This window comes from Coturnix japonica, chromosome 1 (assembly GCF_001577835.2).
Source record: "Coturnix japonica isolate 7356 chromosome 1, Coturnix japonica 2.1, whole genome shotgun sequence".
Classification (NCBI taxonomy): domain Eukaryota; kingdom Metazoa; phylum Chordata; class Aves; order Galliformes; family Phasianidae; genus Coturnix; species Coturnix japonica.
This window is the reverse complement of record NC_029516.1, coordinates 168,206,052-168,222,886: the sequence shown is the minus strand read 5'-3', so window position 1 is coordinate 168,222,886 and position 16,835 is coordinate 168,206,052. Positions and strand designations below refer to the sequence as shown.

Here is a 16,835-nt window from a genome sequence, read left to right as displayed (position 1 = left end):
ATCTGTAGAAAACCGATGGCTATTTTACATACGTGATTAATGAAATTAGAGGACCTGAAGATAATAAAGCCTTCCTCTGGAGTAGAAATACATCACATTAGTTCTTCACACGATGTCGGAAGATATTCATGAGGTCTTGTTCTGAAGTATATGTTGCTGGCAGCTTCTTCAGTAAATCAGTGAGGTTTCTAGCACTGATTAATATCTGAATTTCACACAGAACACTAGCATATCACACTTACAAATGATATCCAGACTAAAAGGGATAAAGCTGTTAGCTGTAAGTGCTTGAGAATTTATCTGTGAGTAAAATCAGATATAGGAAAGTGGTTAAAAGAATGCACTGAATTTCAAACTTTGTTTTGATTTGTTTTGTTTTGTTTTTTGTTAAAAACAGTAATCTCAGACCAAGATAATTCTTTATCCTTATATTATGTATATAAAATCTCATATTTCAAAAGTTAACTACTTGGGAAAATTATTATTATTATTATTATTATTTTGCGAAAAGAAAATTACATACCTCAATGTTCTACATTGGGAACAAAATCTAATCAATTTTGTTGTTGTTGTTTTATTTTTTTTGCCTCTTTTTTCAACATTTCAATAAGGCAAAGATGCCAAAACTGTTGGGATGAGTAAGTCACTAACCTTGAAGTCCTACTTCGTGTGGCACACAATACTAGAGTTTTCCAATGACTCAAGCTAACTTACAGAAGTACTGATTCCAAATTTCATCATTAAAAATGTAGATTATCCTCTTAAGTTATATCATTAGCTCTAATAGAATATTTCAGTTTTTCTTAAATAATGCTAACAGTCAATAGAAGTTGAATCATAGAAATAAATAACTGTGGAAGATGTATTAGCATTAGAAAACAACTTTAGGAGGCCTTTGGCTTCATAAGGTAAGAAGAGCAAAGAATTTGATTAAAAATTTATTGTAAGAACTTATGGCTGCTTGTTGAGGAGTTGTGTGAGGTGAATTTTATTATTATTAAAAAAAAATAAAAAATAAGGAGGGGTGAGGGGGGAGGAAGCTTCATTTGCTATAGTTCTTGCATTTTCTTATACCAAATGTGATTGAAGAAGCTACATAAGAATGAACAGATAACATAGGACAGTAGTACAGCAGTGGTGATATCCAACCCTAGCATAAAACACATAAATTTAATTTTCTCCATGTGTCTACATATAATTTAGCTATCATCTAGATTCCTGCTGTAGTGCATCAACATCTAAGGGTGATTCAGCTGCCTAAAGGCCAGTTTGCATACGTATGACCAGTATGCAAAGATGAGCAACATCCAGCGGTCAGGGCAATAGAATGTCACACATGAATGAGTGGATCCATGAGAAAGATTTAACAAAGAATGACTGATTATGTCATTCCTCTGAGTATTCCCTGTACTTCAAGATGTATCTTGCACAACAATTTCTATCTGGTCTCAGGAGGGTGCGGTCAAACACATAAATGCAAATAAATACATGTCCCTATAGGACTATAGAGAGAAAGGCCTTAACTTGCTCCTGGGGAGATTCAGGTTGGACATGAGGAATTGCTTTTTCTCTGAAAGAGTGGTCAGGCACTGGAATGTGCTGCCCAGGGAGGTGGTGGAATCACCAGCCCTGGAAATGTTCAAGAAACTGATGTTGAACTGAGTGACATGGTTTAGTGGGAACTATTGGTGGTAGGTGAACGGTTGGATTGGATGACCTTGGAGATGTTTTCCAACCTTGGAGATTCCATGATTCTATGAAATGTAGTCAAATATGTTAAAAGGTATGTGATTCCTTTTCATGGCATTTTATGAAGAATAATGACTGAGTCTTAGGTATGAATATGAACACAGAAACCATCAGAAAACAGCACCTATGTTTACTCTCAACTCAAGCTCTTAATTTGCCTCTGCTGTAGTAGCAGGAGCTGAAGCAAGATGCAGGATGCTGAGACAGATCTGAAGCTTTGTAAAATATGCACAGAAGGCTTAATTTCTGAATGGCTTTAAGTCTTGTCCCTATGATGTGTATGATGAGATGAAATAATTCTATGTAGAAGTGAGAAAATCTTATTTTATTAGGACTGTGTTGTACAGAAATAAACAGAAGTGTGGTATGTAAAAAGCCAATATATTCATTTATCCTATGTGTAGAAGCTGTCAACCTGACATTGAAGCTGTAGGCGCAGATGAAAAGAACCTCAGCCGAAGACTGAGATGTAAATCATCCGTGTCCTTCAGTAATTTCCCTTAAGCCTCTAGAACAACTTCTGTCTTCTCAGCTTTGGGCTTCCCTGTCTGACTGCTGCCCTCATCCTAACCTTGCCACAATACCAAGTTTCTTGGTCTTCCAGATGAATTCTGTCAATCAGATGAGACAGTGACAAAAAGCTGGGAGATGTGAACCAGCCAAGAAGCAAAGAAGTCCAAGGACACAGTAGTAAGTGCATCCTGTACTTTGTGTTTATTCCCAGTTCACAGGCCCTGGAGCAGCAATAAAATTGTTCAAAAGTTGGAAAAGCATTATGGCTGTTGGCAAGCAATGAGCACAGCAAATATCTTACCTTGACTTTTAAGTTCCCATATCTTTCATAGTGCCTGTTTGCATGCCAATAGGTAGAAAGTTGTTCTAACTTCTAAGAAAACTTAGACTATGCTTTAAAATAAAAATAAAAATAAAAATAAAAATAAAAATAAAAATAAAAATAAAAATAAAAATAAAAATAAAAATAAAAATAAAAATAAANATAAAAATAAAAATAAAAATAAAAATAAAAATAAAAATAAAAATAAAAATAAAAATAAAAATAAAAATAAAAATAAAAATAAAAATAAAAATAAAGAGAATGTATAAAAACATGACAACTAGTACAGTGGGTCAGATCAAAAGTACATGGGCATCAGTATTCTGCCTCCGGTGTTTGCCTGAATAGATATGAGTGCATGGTTATTTTCCTGTTGGTAATTTTTTTCCCCGTTTTCTGCTACTGGCAATTTAACATCTCTGTGAAACTGAGTTCCCACTTGGACCTACTGCATTTAATATTCACTGATGGAACTGCCAATCTTTAACTTGTCTGTTCTTTTTTAGTGCCAGTTTAGATACAAACTTCTTAACCAACTCTCAGTTCTCCAGCAGAGTGTTTCAAATGACTGAACAGGCAGCAAATTTCTTTCACTGCCCCACAGCTCTGTCACTGGACTTTTTGTTTTGGTAACCAGTGTGTTATACTTGTGTGCTGTGCTTATTTTTGAAGAATAACAGAGAAGGTTAATATTTTGTTGCTTCTTTTATCTCACTTTGCAAATCTATTTATTTATTTATTTATATGAAAAAGATGCCAGAGATTATATAATTACCAACCAGGGAATAAAGATTTAGAGCAAGATTTCTGGTTCAGAGGGAGTAGCCCAAAACAGATTCTGTTCCACTCATATCTCCCCACAATTAAGAAATTTCTAATAATTGTATTTGTCTTCGTTTGTTTCAGAATATAAGAAAGTGCTCCCATACTCCTTTCCAAAACATCAACTCTACAATTAAGTGTAGACTAATCGAAGTCAATTTTAATATGTAATGCTTTTTAAGATTATTATATGATTTCACATAAGAGTGAGAAAATATTTTTAAAAATATCTAGCGCTTTTTTGTTTGTTTGTTTTCCATGGCTTTCCTATGAACTGAGCAATGATCTGAATGCATTGAATTAAAAGACCTACTTCACTGTTTGTTTGTTTAGGGAGAGGAGTGAGTTGAAACAACGTAACAATCAGTTAATTTCTTCTTTGTTCCATGGTGCTGCTTATCATAAATTCATCTTTGTTCCTCCAAGACTGTCTCAAAGAACACAAACTTTATTCAGTATTGTATCAGAGACAAAGAAAATGTAGAAAGTTGGCTGTCTGAAGAGTTTTGCACCAAAGACAACAGCATGCTTGTCATTAGCGTCTGTCGAAAGCTAATTATCAGAAAACTGGATTGTTTGGGAATAATTTTTTTATTTTTTTTTTCCTAACCTCAATACAATTGGTACAAAGCAACAAAATAATATCAAAGATGTACTGTGAGGTTCATATAAAGCTAGTTAATGGCAGCAAGAAAAACATGGCTTATAATTTTCTATAATTTAGCTGGAAAATGCCGTACACACTATAGATGGACAAAAATAACCTTCACTTTCAGCAGCCTTCTTTTCAGAAAGCAATTACTACTTGTTAGCCTTTGAATTTTGCTTCTCCTTAACAGCATTAAAAAGAACATAATTTTTAGCTTCAGAAGTCCAAAATGTTTTATAGGAGCTTTGTTATAAGGTTGTTTCATGTGCCAAATGTCCGCTATCCAATTTTAGAAAAAAAATTAAGCTTGGTGATGCATTTTTGATCTTTCATTTCCAGCAGAGACATTCTTTGAATCTTTGCTATTCTTCTGTATTGCATAAACTAATATGGTGTATAATCACATCTCAATTTTGCACTTGAATCTGTTATCAAAGACCTTTATACTGACACAGTCCCATCGACTTAAAACTCTGTATGGGAGGGAACACTCTGCTGTGTAGCAAAACCAGATGCTAAATTTTAAAGAGTAAGAACAGCTTTCTCTATACAATGTGTGGAAATTAAGAAGAGTTTGCAACATGCAGTTGAGCACAATATTTAACCCAGTGGGCACCTCTGCAGATGTTCAGAGGCTACTTTTTTGTGTGTAAATGTATAAAAAATAATAATCCACGGTTAACCTGCTATTTCATGGAGCAACAAGTGAGATTTTCCAAATAATGGAAATGACAAGCCAACAATGAACAAAAGAATCAGAAGGCCCCCGTGTGAAAACAGATCACCTGAGACACTTAGGGAACTTCAGCAGTTTCTTTTTGCATAGTCAGGTCTTCTCAGTGCTTAGGAAGAATCTTAAACCTACTGATTGTGCTGCTCTTAATTTCTCCTGTTATGGTGGCTACAGCCCTGAGTGGGATGTAACCCTTTGTTGTTTGAAGTACTGCAGTTGTCACAAATTCAGAAAAGTGTTTACAAGGATCTTCTCTGAAGAACATTCTCTTCAGCATGTTCATTCATTTCCCCTCTGTACTGTGGTCCATTTAGCCCTTTTCTTTGTGGTCTAACAGAGCAATGGAAATCAGAGGTTATTTATGAGAATCAAGTAGTAGGAAATCAGAATTGTGTTGTTTCTTTTTTCTTGGATTAATGTCATCTCCTGCTGCTAGCTGTTCACAATCTGTCCTAGAAATGAGTGCAACTCAGTGCTTACTGTTGCTCCATTGTTCATTTATCAACAAATTGGACACAAAGCCCAGGCTGCAGAACAGTGGGCAGGAGGAAGATCAGGCCTTGATTCAGCAAGCTGTGTAATTCTGAAATACAATTCACTTTTACGATGGCACGCCTCATTACTTTTTCATTCCTTTTGAGAAAAAAACACATTGGGATTGTGCTGTACGTCATGCCAACAATTGATACCTAGTTATCACTGACAGAGGGGACCATCTACAGAGAGTGTACGGTCAATGGGCATTTCTGAAAGCAAAAATGCTCTGAGCAAAATGGAAATGTAATGTCTCTAATGTAATGGAAATGGAAATGTCTGCAAGTATGCTCAGTTGCCCTTGTATAATGCAAACAAGAGAAAGAATAATGTCAGAAAAGTGGTAGAATTCTGGTATTGTTTTCCCAAGTATAATTATATTCCTATCTCTTCTAATGGAAATATATTGTAGACCTAAGCTGGTAAAGGGCTGGATGTTTGACAACCACCATCTACTGAAGTGCTCAGAATAAAATACATCTGCCAGGAATGCTGTGCAGATTTTAACACGTACTCTATCAGCCAGAAAACATAAAGACAAAGCAAAACAGAAATTTGATTTGACAGATAAAGCCAGCACACTCAAACATATAGTTAAGAAAATGAGAAGAGTATTTGTATGCAAACAGATGCTTCAAAAATTATTATTTTTTTTTTTCAAAGATTTTTCATTTAGTTTAATGTTCCTGTAGAGGTAAAAATTTTGTTGCCCAATTCCTTTGTGAGTCAATGTGATTTTTGTTACAGGTATTCACCAACTATGAAGGTAAATCATCAACCAAACTCAGAAGATCTGTTAAACTTTCTACTTGATTCTAAATTTCCAGCATTCTTTATTTTTTCTGTGTGTGTCTCTTTGTATATATTCTAAGATATAGTATATATTGTTGGAGTGCCTGGAAAATATCGACAACCCACAGAACTGGAGCATTAACTCTTTTACTCCCAGTGTACTGCATGATGTTATGATGCAGAATACTAATTAAAAAAACAAAACAAAACAAAACAAAAACCTAAAACCATGACAGAATACAAAAACAAGACAACAACAAAAATCATAAATAAAAAAGGCATGGGATTAAAATAGTGTGAAGCTTCATTAATTAAAACAAAGATAACAGCTCCCTTCAGTCTCTCCTAGCTGAAGATAAAGATGTTTATTTTCACATTTATAGTTCTTTGGAGTGTAGAAGCTGGTTGCAAAGGTGACTGGGGACAGTTACCTCTTTGCAGCAATTGCTGGAAATGAACAAGTCTATTTTAAAGCCTCCATGTGTCTCAGGAACATATATTTCAGTTATTCAACTACAAATTCCCTCTCTAGTACAGTAATCTTAGAATTTAGAGCCTTGTGTGCTAGGAACTATTCGTCAGATCAAAATTCATGTACTGGTGTCATCAGGCATGAGAGATTAACCCAAATCAGAGATCTGCATTGCTTCTGCAGCTGCTGTGCACAGCACTCTGAGGGAGACAACCTCCTCACAGAACACAGCAGAGAGGACTGAAGCTGTTTGCCAACCTGTGAAGAACTGATAGCCCTGATTCCTCCAGTAGGGATGGAAAAACTCCAGTTGTGCCAAGGGAGTTAAAGAGCTTGCATCTGGTACTGCCACCTGTGCCTGAATTATTGCAGCCAAACTGAGCTGAACAGGGTTTTCATTCATGAGGAAAAGTACGATGCTCACTTCCATGTTGGTGTAATGAGCAAAAGCTGCTGGAAGTGGCATTTGTGCTTTCACTAGGGAAATGAGAGACTTTTTTTATGCCATGGGCACTATGGTAACATCTCTCTATACCTCCAAACATCGATTTTTCCCACTCTGGTGTGCACAGTTCTAGTTAGAAGCTCCTCAGTGCTAAAATCATTACAGCATCAAAATTTAAATTTTTATAATTCAAATATTGAGGGGCCCGCAGTTGCTGTTTGACTAACAGAATTAGTATTGGAAATAAAGCGATAATATAGAAACCACAGAATCTGCATAATTTTGCAGTAGATGTTGTTAATCCTCGTTTACTTTATGACTGCACTGATTTGAGTGGATTATAAGGACAGCTCACTCAGAAAAAGCTTAGCCCAGCTGGATGCCATATCAAAACAGAGTGGGCACAGGAATCCGTGCTTTCATGCTTTGAGCTGCAATGTTGAAAGGAGATGATCAATTTTAAATTACATTTTTGTCTTGGATTGTTTTACTGGCTGCTATTATGAAAACACCTGTGCTTATCAGAGCTGTTAACCATTATTTCTCATTATTTTTTATTTGGGCATCACATTTGACATCCCTTTGTAGCTAATTTGTGCTATTTTTCCTGTAAAATCAATATCTTTAAAGTAAATGATTTTACTCTTTCATATCCTTAGATTTTGTAGCTGATATCTATGAATATAACTGACTGGGATATCGCTGAAGATGACAATTTGGAAATATTGTTCTGACATGATGCTACCAAAGCAAAGGAGAAGGCAAGCCAGCATTTATATACAAGATATAAAAATATGATTATAAAATTATTAGCTCGAGGCAACTATCTAAAACTGGTTTCTAACTGAAGTACGAGTTTAAAATTTGCAGAGGTTTCCTGTATCTTCTCTTTCTATTCCCATCCATTGTCTTCAGAGATTTACATTACATATATTCTAATAAACCGCTGATTTCTATTTGTTAATCTATCAGGGTTTTCCATCTCAATATTGGCTGTTTTAAAAATGCTAGTTTAAGAATGCTGATTGGAAAGGGTGTTGTATTGTACTTGGAGCATGTAACCTTTTAAGAGTAAATATAATTTTATGATCATTGTTCATATGTTGACAGTAAAGATCTTCTATAGAAGATCCACCGGTGCACTGATTTCACTTTGAATGAGTGGCAGGAAAAGCAGACAGATGTGGAAAATATTGGTTAACCAAATGCTTATCTTCATCTGAAAGGCTGAAACACACTTTTCAAGCAAGTCTTACCAGTGACAGTCTGACTTTTACCTACTTTTTCCCTGGGAAACTGTCATTGCTTCGAGGAGAAAATACCAATACATGAAACAAGGTGTCCTGCCAAGGTAAGCATCTCATTTGATACACAAGGTGATTCATCAGAATCATTAATTTTTTGGGAAGTCTTTTTGTCTCTCAGTTTCAACAGGTTGGTTGGCTTCCAGTGCTCAGGTGAAAGAGAGTTTCTTTATTGTCCTAAGGTCATCAGTGCTGATTGCACTCTCTTTGGATATGAGAAACTGTGTTTCAAGTCTTTATTCTTGTTTTAGATTAGAAACTCAAACTTCTTTTTTTTTCATGCCAAATATAAATGCCCTAGCACCTATCTTAGAAACATAGCATCACTAAGGTTGAAAAAGACCACTAAAGTCATCAAGTTCAGCAGCTGACCCATCACCATCACGCCCACTAACCATGTACCTCAATGCCACATCTACATTTTTCTTTAAAATATCCAGGCATCTTGACTCTACCACTTTCATGCAGAAAGAAAGCCCTGTTACTTATTCAGTGCACCAAAAACGGAAATTGAGTCATAGTGATTTTATAGTCAAGTGTTTGTAGTACTCATGTGGGAGGATAGTGTTATGCACAATCAATATTTAGTACTTTGTTAACAGAAATAAGTCTTGCCAGTGAAATTAGTTATCCTGTGTGCCTATTCCATGGTATTCAGAGACATATGATTCAGGCACATTTGCCTAGGGCTGTTGCAGTACTTGCCACTCAGAGAAAAATGTGCTTCTCTTTTTTTTTTCATTTTGAAAGGAAGCAGAAAGTTTTATGCAATCTCAACACTTTTCACAATGGAACAAAATACATTCCTGACCAGTTTTAAGTAAAATTTGAGAATTTAGCTCCTTGTCTGTCCAGGAAAAGAACAGTAAGTGAGGATAGGCATAAGTATCTGGAGTCATTCTAAATACTCTACAATCTGTCTGCTTTGGAGAGGCACATACAGTACAGAGATGGTGGGAAATCTCCGACAGAGAAGACTGAATGCCAAAGAGCAGGCAAGATGACCAGAAGCATCTAAATAGATGTAGACTTTCTGCGTATCCATTAATAATAGAAAAGGCTTAGAGCCTCATACCAATGGTCAAATTGGAGTAAGGGTTAAAGAAGGTCCTAAAACTCTTACGTTTCTCTCTCATATTTTCCTGTTACACATTCACACGTCAGTATTCATTTCCCTAATTATAAGAATCTGATTCCATTTGGATGAAAGTATCCCCCCCTTCTTCCAACTGCTTCTTTATCAGAAATGGTAAATCCCATGTTTCACATTCCAGTTCTTTGAGATCATCCTGGTTATCATCAAAATAGACACACACTCACACACACACTCTTGACTGTGATCTGGGTGACTTACTGTGTAGCTGAAGTCATAATCAGCCCATGAAGTGCAATACCCTAATTGACAGATGTGGTCAAAGTTATTAAGTGACAGCTATTTGTGAGCTTACATTATGTAATGTGCATTTGTGGCCTAATTCCATCTACAAGTGGACAAATATTCATTCCATAAAACTGTTGACTTAATTTGAAATCTGCTTTAGTAGACACAGGAGAGAGAGAATGTTTTTTTCCTAATCTTTCCTGTGAGTTATTTAATATTTGCTGCACTTACTGAATAAATGTTACTGCAGTTTGGAGATACAATATTTTCCTATCAATGTCATTGAGATAGCAGTGATTTATACTTTTATAGAATATTATCTCTAGTGTATAATTTTTTGTCTGATTCTGTTAGACCTTGCTCATGTAAGTAGTACTCTCAAGAACATCCGTGTAGGCACGCTGAAGAAATAGTGAGTTATGATCAATATGGCAAGAAGAAAACACAAAATAGACATCAGTGTCTGATTTATGACTCAATATAGCACAGAAAAAAATAAAATAATAAAATATTTCACCCCTAACAACCTTGAAAACATCTTGAGGACAATTGTACGGAAATAGAAAATCACACACTACATGTGATCCAAAGGGATCCAACATGAGACCATCTCATTTCTGGGACCGAGGATATGAATGTATTCATACCCTATACTTAGAGAATTTTTACAACCATGATTCATTTTGGAGGATCTCTCAGTCACAGTAAAGTTTTAAAAAGATGTCACTGTTTGAGTTTCTCTTGAATTTCCTACACATATAATCACCTTTATCCAGTCTTACAGAAACACAAAAATCACCGTTTATGCTAAAACCTTTGGGAACCCTTCCAGAGTTTTAACATTTCCTTATTTAAGAAGGGGGTCAACTATGAATGTCAGATAAGAAATACTTGCTCTTATTGACCTTGCAGCTGGAGCTCATGACTCCACCAGCTGCATACCTGCTCCATTCCCTTCTCATTCAGATGCTGAGAGAAGCGGTCTGAGAATGGTAAGGGGAGGAATAACAGTACAGTCACATCACCTCAGTCTCTCAGTCACAACAGTTTTCGTGATGATAACTAGCTAAAGGTCATCAGCAATGCAGAGAATAATGCAGAGAAAAGTATGGTGGTTTATTATTTGTGCTGCAAAACTCATTTGAATAAGATGCCACTTTGTGTTACTGCAGTGTGCAATGTAGCCTACATGTACCATGTCCTGTGCACTTCAGCAGCTTAAAAAACAAGAGAGAAAATCATTTCAAATCTATTTGCACCCATGTGTGGAGAAAATCTTCTCTATTTAATGATTCTTGGAGCAAAACCCACTCCTTTCTGCCCCAAGCCCAGGGTCAAAAGAAAAAGGTCACTATTACATATTTTTTCCTATAAAAAAATCTACAGTGCTAATTTTTATGCAGCTCATGAGGTAACATTTCACTTTAAATTACCCTTAGTTATTTTAACAACTATGACACGCTGTACAATGTTGATTTTCATGTGCATTGTAAAGATGCACAGATTACAGTACCCCAAAAGATTTCAAAGCTAGGTTCTTATGTCTTTCAGCTTTCAAGTATTTCTCATTTCCAGAATTTATTTGTTTATTTATTTATTTTCCCAGATTAATCAAAGGCAAGAGATCCTGTACTGTCCCTTTCATTTTTCAGATAGAAGGTTCAGGTTTGATGTCTTCATGTTCTTATTCTAATGTTAAGAAACAACTCATTTTGAGAATTACTTCTATAAATTCAAATCGTCTTCTCTTCTTCCAGGGTCATTTGGCTATCATCAGAGACAGAATAATGATAATAAATTATTAGACCTTTTTCAAAGGAGAGAGCAAAGATGTTACTCTACTTCAGCAGTGCAGCATGTGCTTCCATTTTTTTTTATTGTTTTCTGCAAACACTCCTACAAGCTTTTCTGTACAAAGTAAGACATTTATAACAGCTGCATTTTAAAGCAATGCAGTCCTTGGCCAAAGCATACGGATGAATCTTCTGCACTATTCCCACTTTTTCTCCATGTTAATTGAGTGTCTTTCACTCAGTCATCTCCATCATTTTTAGAAGGTATGTCACTGCAGCTTAGGGACAGCCTGCAACTGCAAGAAATCACTCTGATCACTCACCTAAAAAACTGAAACTTCTGATGGCATCATTAAAATCTCTAAGCATGAGTCTAGAGAGCCTGGTGGCAGAACTTGATTCTGTGCACATCTGTTAGTTTATTCATTTCACAGCTTCACTGGAGATATCGATATGTATATAATTCCTTCTATGTGTGCTGAAACAGTAGTATCTTTATGGAATCCTTGAACAAGCTTGAATCATTGCATTCTTTTATTTATAATGATATGTGCTCCTTTCCTGTCAAGAAACCTGATGGTGAGCAAAGAATAAATGATAACACTATGGCTTGGAAGCATAAAAAATAATGGAAGAAAATGTGCTGCTTTAGTAAGCAAAGCAGTCTCTACTCAGGGTTCTTATAGGTTCAAATCTGTGCTGGGCAGGTTGGTGGGCAAAGAAAAATCAACATAGCTCTGCTTAAAGCAGCTGAGGAGGCTAATACAGGTCCTCATATGGGAGCATTTGCAGTATTAAGGGAGCATTTTGCTACTGGATTTTTATTCCTTCTCCATCTTACAGGCAGTACAATGCCATTTCTGTCATATGCATTAGGGGACCAGGGAGAAGTGGTTTACTCCATGATATTTATTTTCAGTACTCACAGCTCCTGGGAAGCCATGTACAGACAGGCTGTTGGAAATACTACCCATTTACTTTCCATTCACTAATGTAGAAGGAGAACCGAGCAGTCTGTTTGTTTGTTTGGTTGGTTGGTTGGTTTTTTTTTTGTTGTTGTTGTTGTTGTTATTGTGTTTTTTTGTTTTTTTTTTAATGTTCTTTTATTCTTTCTACAGAACAAATACTGATTTCATACATAATTCTGAAGTAGAACACATAGTCCTTTAAACTAGGAGGAATGGTATCTCCAAGAGCTTATAGTTCAGATATGAAGACTAATAAGGTGAAAAAAACTATAGAGAGAAACCTGCAGGAGCTGTTGTCTTTGTTGTTCCTTACCAGTGGCAAATACATGACAGAAAGAATGACAAATCACATGAGCAATTTTTAAATCCCAAATTCTACCAAGTTCAGGCTGACATTTCTGCTTCTGTCTTTCCCAATATGGTATTTAAAAATGTTCCTTGGTTCGTATCTTTGTGTGAATTTCTCAGGAAATCTAGCTTGCACATATAGGTCTTCTACATTAAAATATTTTGATGGGCTATTCAGTTACCCAGGAAAGTTATGTGTTCTGTGTAATTATTCTGTCATCCTGAAGTAATCATTTAGAAATCAGAATAATCATCTCTAACCTTTCCTTAGCTCTTGTGCACTTATGTGTAGATATGAAATTCAGTAATTTTCTTTGACTATGCAAAAAGAGAGAGAATTTGTGTTTGGAAAAGCAAAAGGCTTCAAAACCATGAGTACTGAAGGTAGATGGAAATTACAGTAATTTGCCTTTCAGGTGAAGAAAGCATAGTTATTGCTGGCCATTAAGGTAACAAACCTTGTGATGGGTCAATTTAAGATAGGTTTACTTTAGGACTATTTATCAATTGCTTTTACTTTAAAATTCTGCTAAAAGATCGATTATACATAACATCACAATTTAATTTTTTTGGAAGAGGTAGTGAAAATAATTTAAACAAGTAGTGTTTGATACCTGTAGTTTGCTGTGGGTTCATAAATACTACGTATAGCTCTTTCTTAAGTATAAAAATAACCTGGCACATAAATAAGAGGATTATTAAAGTATGCATCTTCAGACTGGAAACTGTATGGGGTCTATTAGCAGTGACAACAGCAAGAGCTCCATCAAAATTCCGCAAAATAAACAACCCTCAGGGCAAATAAAATGCAACCACTCTCAAGAGCAACTTTTACACACCGGGCACTGCCCTCCACAGATTTTACTATTTCATTTTATTTTATTACTTCAAAAAGCTTATTTTTCTACTCTATGAAGAAAATAAAGGAATAAATCAGGATATGCTCTTCCCATTTCTTACATACCTAAATATACCAGTTAACTACTATGTCAACAGGAGGAAAGACTGCTCCAATAGCTTTTTCAAATCAGTGAAGTCCTTGAAATGCATCCTTCATTAAAAGACAATTTTGAAACAGCAATTTTTTGTAGATATTTACTGTTATTCAAAGAGGCTTTATCTTCTGCCTTGCAAATTCAGAGAGGGGGCCTGTAATCTCTCCTGCTGGCAGACTTACTCTTTGATAACTGCCACAACTACTTCCAGAGCAATTTACTACACGATGTAAGTAACAGCCCTAGAATTTATCCTAGATTACTAGCTCGAATTACAAAGCATCTGTCTTCCAAAAATGGACCTTCAAATACCTAGGAAGTCAAGTACTACTGTTAGCAGAGAGAATATAATTAAAATAATTGGTAATTCCTTGGTGCCTGAAGTGACAGTGTAGGCAGTGATAAAGGAGAAGGTGCCTTCTGTCAATGAATTCCTTCGTTATGGTTTCATCACTCCTTGAAAGAATTAATGTAAGTTCTATCCTACAGATCTGTACATGCTGAGCACTTTCTGGCACTGGGACCTCAGATATGTTTCATGCCTCAGCTGAAAGTGATATCTGCGCAACCAATCTAGCACTTAGTGAGAGTTTCTAATTGCTAAGCAATTACTAGTGTATGTCCAGATTAATGTATCTTAAATGCATTATGAATCTAGCTTTACAGCTCTGCTAATTACAGGAGATAATTCCAGGCGTGAACACGTACTTTCTGAGAGGAAGCAAAGATGTCGCTATGCTTCAGGTGCAGGTCGATAACAACTACATGACCATCACTACTAAACAACAGAAAGCAAGTCAATAAAATCACAGTCTCACAAGCCACTTAGAGGCAAACTTAAATGCACCGACAAGTCATAGCACTGACACACATTCCATTTTCACAAGAAAATACATTTAACTTGGTGATAATCACAGTGTGAAAAGATAAGAAAGAATCTGAAATTGAAAAACTTCCTATGTAGAAAGGAGCATTAGCTTTTGGTCGGTTTGTCTCTTTTTTTATCCAGCAGTAAAGATGGATGCAGGGCAGAAACATAAAAAGTGATGCTATTTGAAAGACAATGATGTTGTCTTCTATTTACCCCCAAAAAATCAATGATTCCATACCCAAAAAGTCACATTTACTATTATACTTTTCCAACTCCAGGCTGAGAGCCCAGATATGGAAATTCTGTCAGCTGTGGGGGAGAAAAAAGGACATTATATTTTGCAACAGGTTTTCAGACAGTCAGTGAGAAGAGCTGAAGTGGTTGGAGTTTGGATAGGATGGGATGTGTGGAAAATGTTCTGATTCAGAATGATTCACAAAGACACTTGAATAACACAAGATGAAACTTTAATGCCTGTCTGGATGAAACTGGGGTTGCCTTCACTAAGATTCAATGATTCAGTGATTTTAGCAGGAAGTTAGCTCATGTGATACTAATGTGGTTATCAAATTGCTGTCTTTTAGAAGCACTTGGTATGCTCGTGTCATTCAGTCTTTGGGGAAGATTGCTCTGCTAGCTGTGTGATGTAAGTCACTGATGAATGTGCTGTTGCACATGTTTTCTACTGCAGTGTTTGCTATCTGTTGTTATCTCTTCAGAGCAGGGACAAAACACATGTTTTGAGATGTATTTTCTTTCTAAGCTTTTCAAACAGTCTCTTTGATTCGTAAATAAATAAATTTTTCTTTTCTGTATTTCCACATCACTTTTCCATCACAGCCAAAAGGAGGTTTCATACTATCAGTCTTCATTTCTTGTGAAGAGGAGTAAAGATAATATTGCTTTTCATAGTACCAGTGCAACTCTGGAATGGAAGCATTTGTGCTTGGATTGGAAGCATAATTTGGGCCATGATTTGCCATGTGTTTTGAAAAAAGAGCATCTATACAAATGTAAATTATTGCCATTGTTATTTGCAACAATTTGTTAATGCAAGTATGGCAACAACAATAAGCAGCAAAATAGTCTATATTTTCAACCTGTTTTCTAGTGGCCTACATAACTTTTTATTCTAGATCGTGGTTATTTCCACCGTGCCTGTAATTTTGCATGATTTTTTAACAAAGTAACTCTACATTTGGATGGAGATTCTCATATTATTTATTTTAAACTGATGTATTTGAACAGATCCTGCCTTATTTATTTATTTATTTATTTATTTATGTATTTTCCTTCTAGCACAAAGATAGAATAAAAAGCAGTATATTTTGTCTTCAAAAACAAAATATGGTTGATTCTGTAGGGCAGTGGTTCCTGAACAAGCGGCTCAAATAGTCAGATTCTCATTCTTGAGATAAATTCCTTTTTTTCTTTTTCTTTCTTTATATGTATATATTCATATATTCTCTAAACAAAAGACCCATGGAAAGCCAAAATTAACAACGAGGAACCTAAACTATGCTACATACTGGTTAAATGATTTTTAATGATGGAAGTAGTCAAATGCCTGTTAAGAATAGCTAGTCTATGCCATTTCAGTGTTTAAGGAACTGATGCTTAAAAAGGAAGCAAAGATTGCATCATTGTATATCAGTAGTGACTTTAAAGATTCAGTGATTACTATGGTAGCAGTAAAAAAAAAAGCATAACAATGATTTTTTTTTTTATCGAAATATCATGAAATGCTACTTTTTAAAGAAATGTGTGTATTTTGTTTTGAAAATTGTCAAGAGCTCAGTTCATACTCAAATTTTCACATTCAGTTCATACCTCTTGAATCTGGCTGTGACAGAAAGCAGGAAATTTCTTGCTTGGAAGGCACAACTCATGTCAGATCATCAAAAGATAGATCACATAAACCTTTCCTTTTGAAATACCCTTTGAACTTTAGTGAGCTTTCCTACATTAAGAGAGATTAATGAGTTAAGATATCCCTGTCTTTCCCCTGCTCTTCTTCACTCTACAGTTCAAGTGCTGACAAATATAAAAATCTATGTTTGCTTGAGCGAGAACTTCTCTACGAAGACTTTTTCTCAGTTTTAGCTAAGGGAGAAATTTATGCTGTGGTAGGTTTACTGTGTTCT

The 16,835-nt window shown here is 35.5% G+C and overlaps 1 protein-coding gene and 1 long non-coding RNA gene across 6 annotated transcripts in view; one reads left to right on the top strand and one right to left on the bottom strand.

Annotated features, from left to right (window-relative positions):
* Window positions 1-16,835, bottom strand: part of GRM5 (glutamate metabotropic receptor 5) — a 233,287-nt gene that overhangs the window by 83,460 nt on the left and 132,992 nt on the right. The gene's annotated exons all lie outside the window — the stretch shown is intronic.
* Window positions 1,243-7,949, top strand: LOC107308456. The gene is made up of 3 exons (XR_001552809.2): window positions 1,243-1,783; window positions 2,354-2,439; window positions 7,691-7,949. It is a non-coding gene; the product is annotated as an uncharacterized LOC107308456 (long non-coding RNA).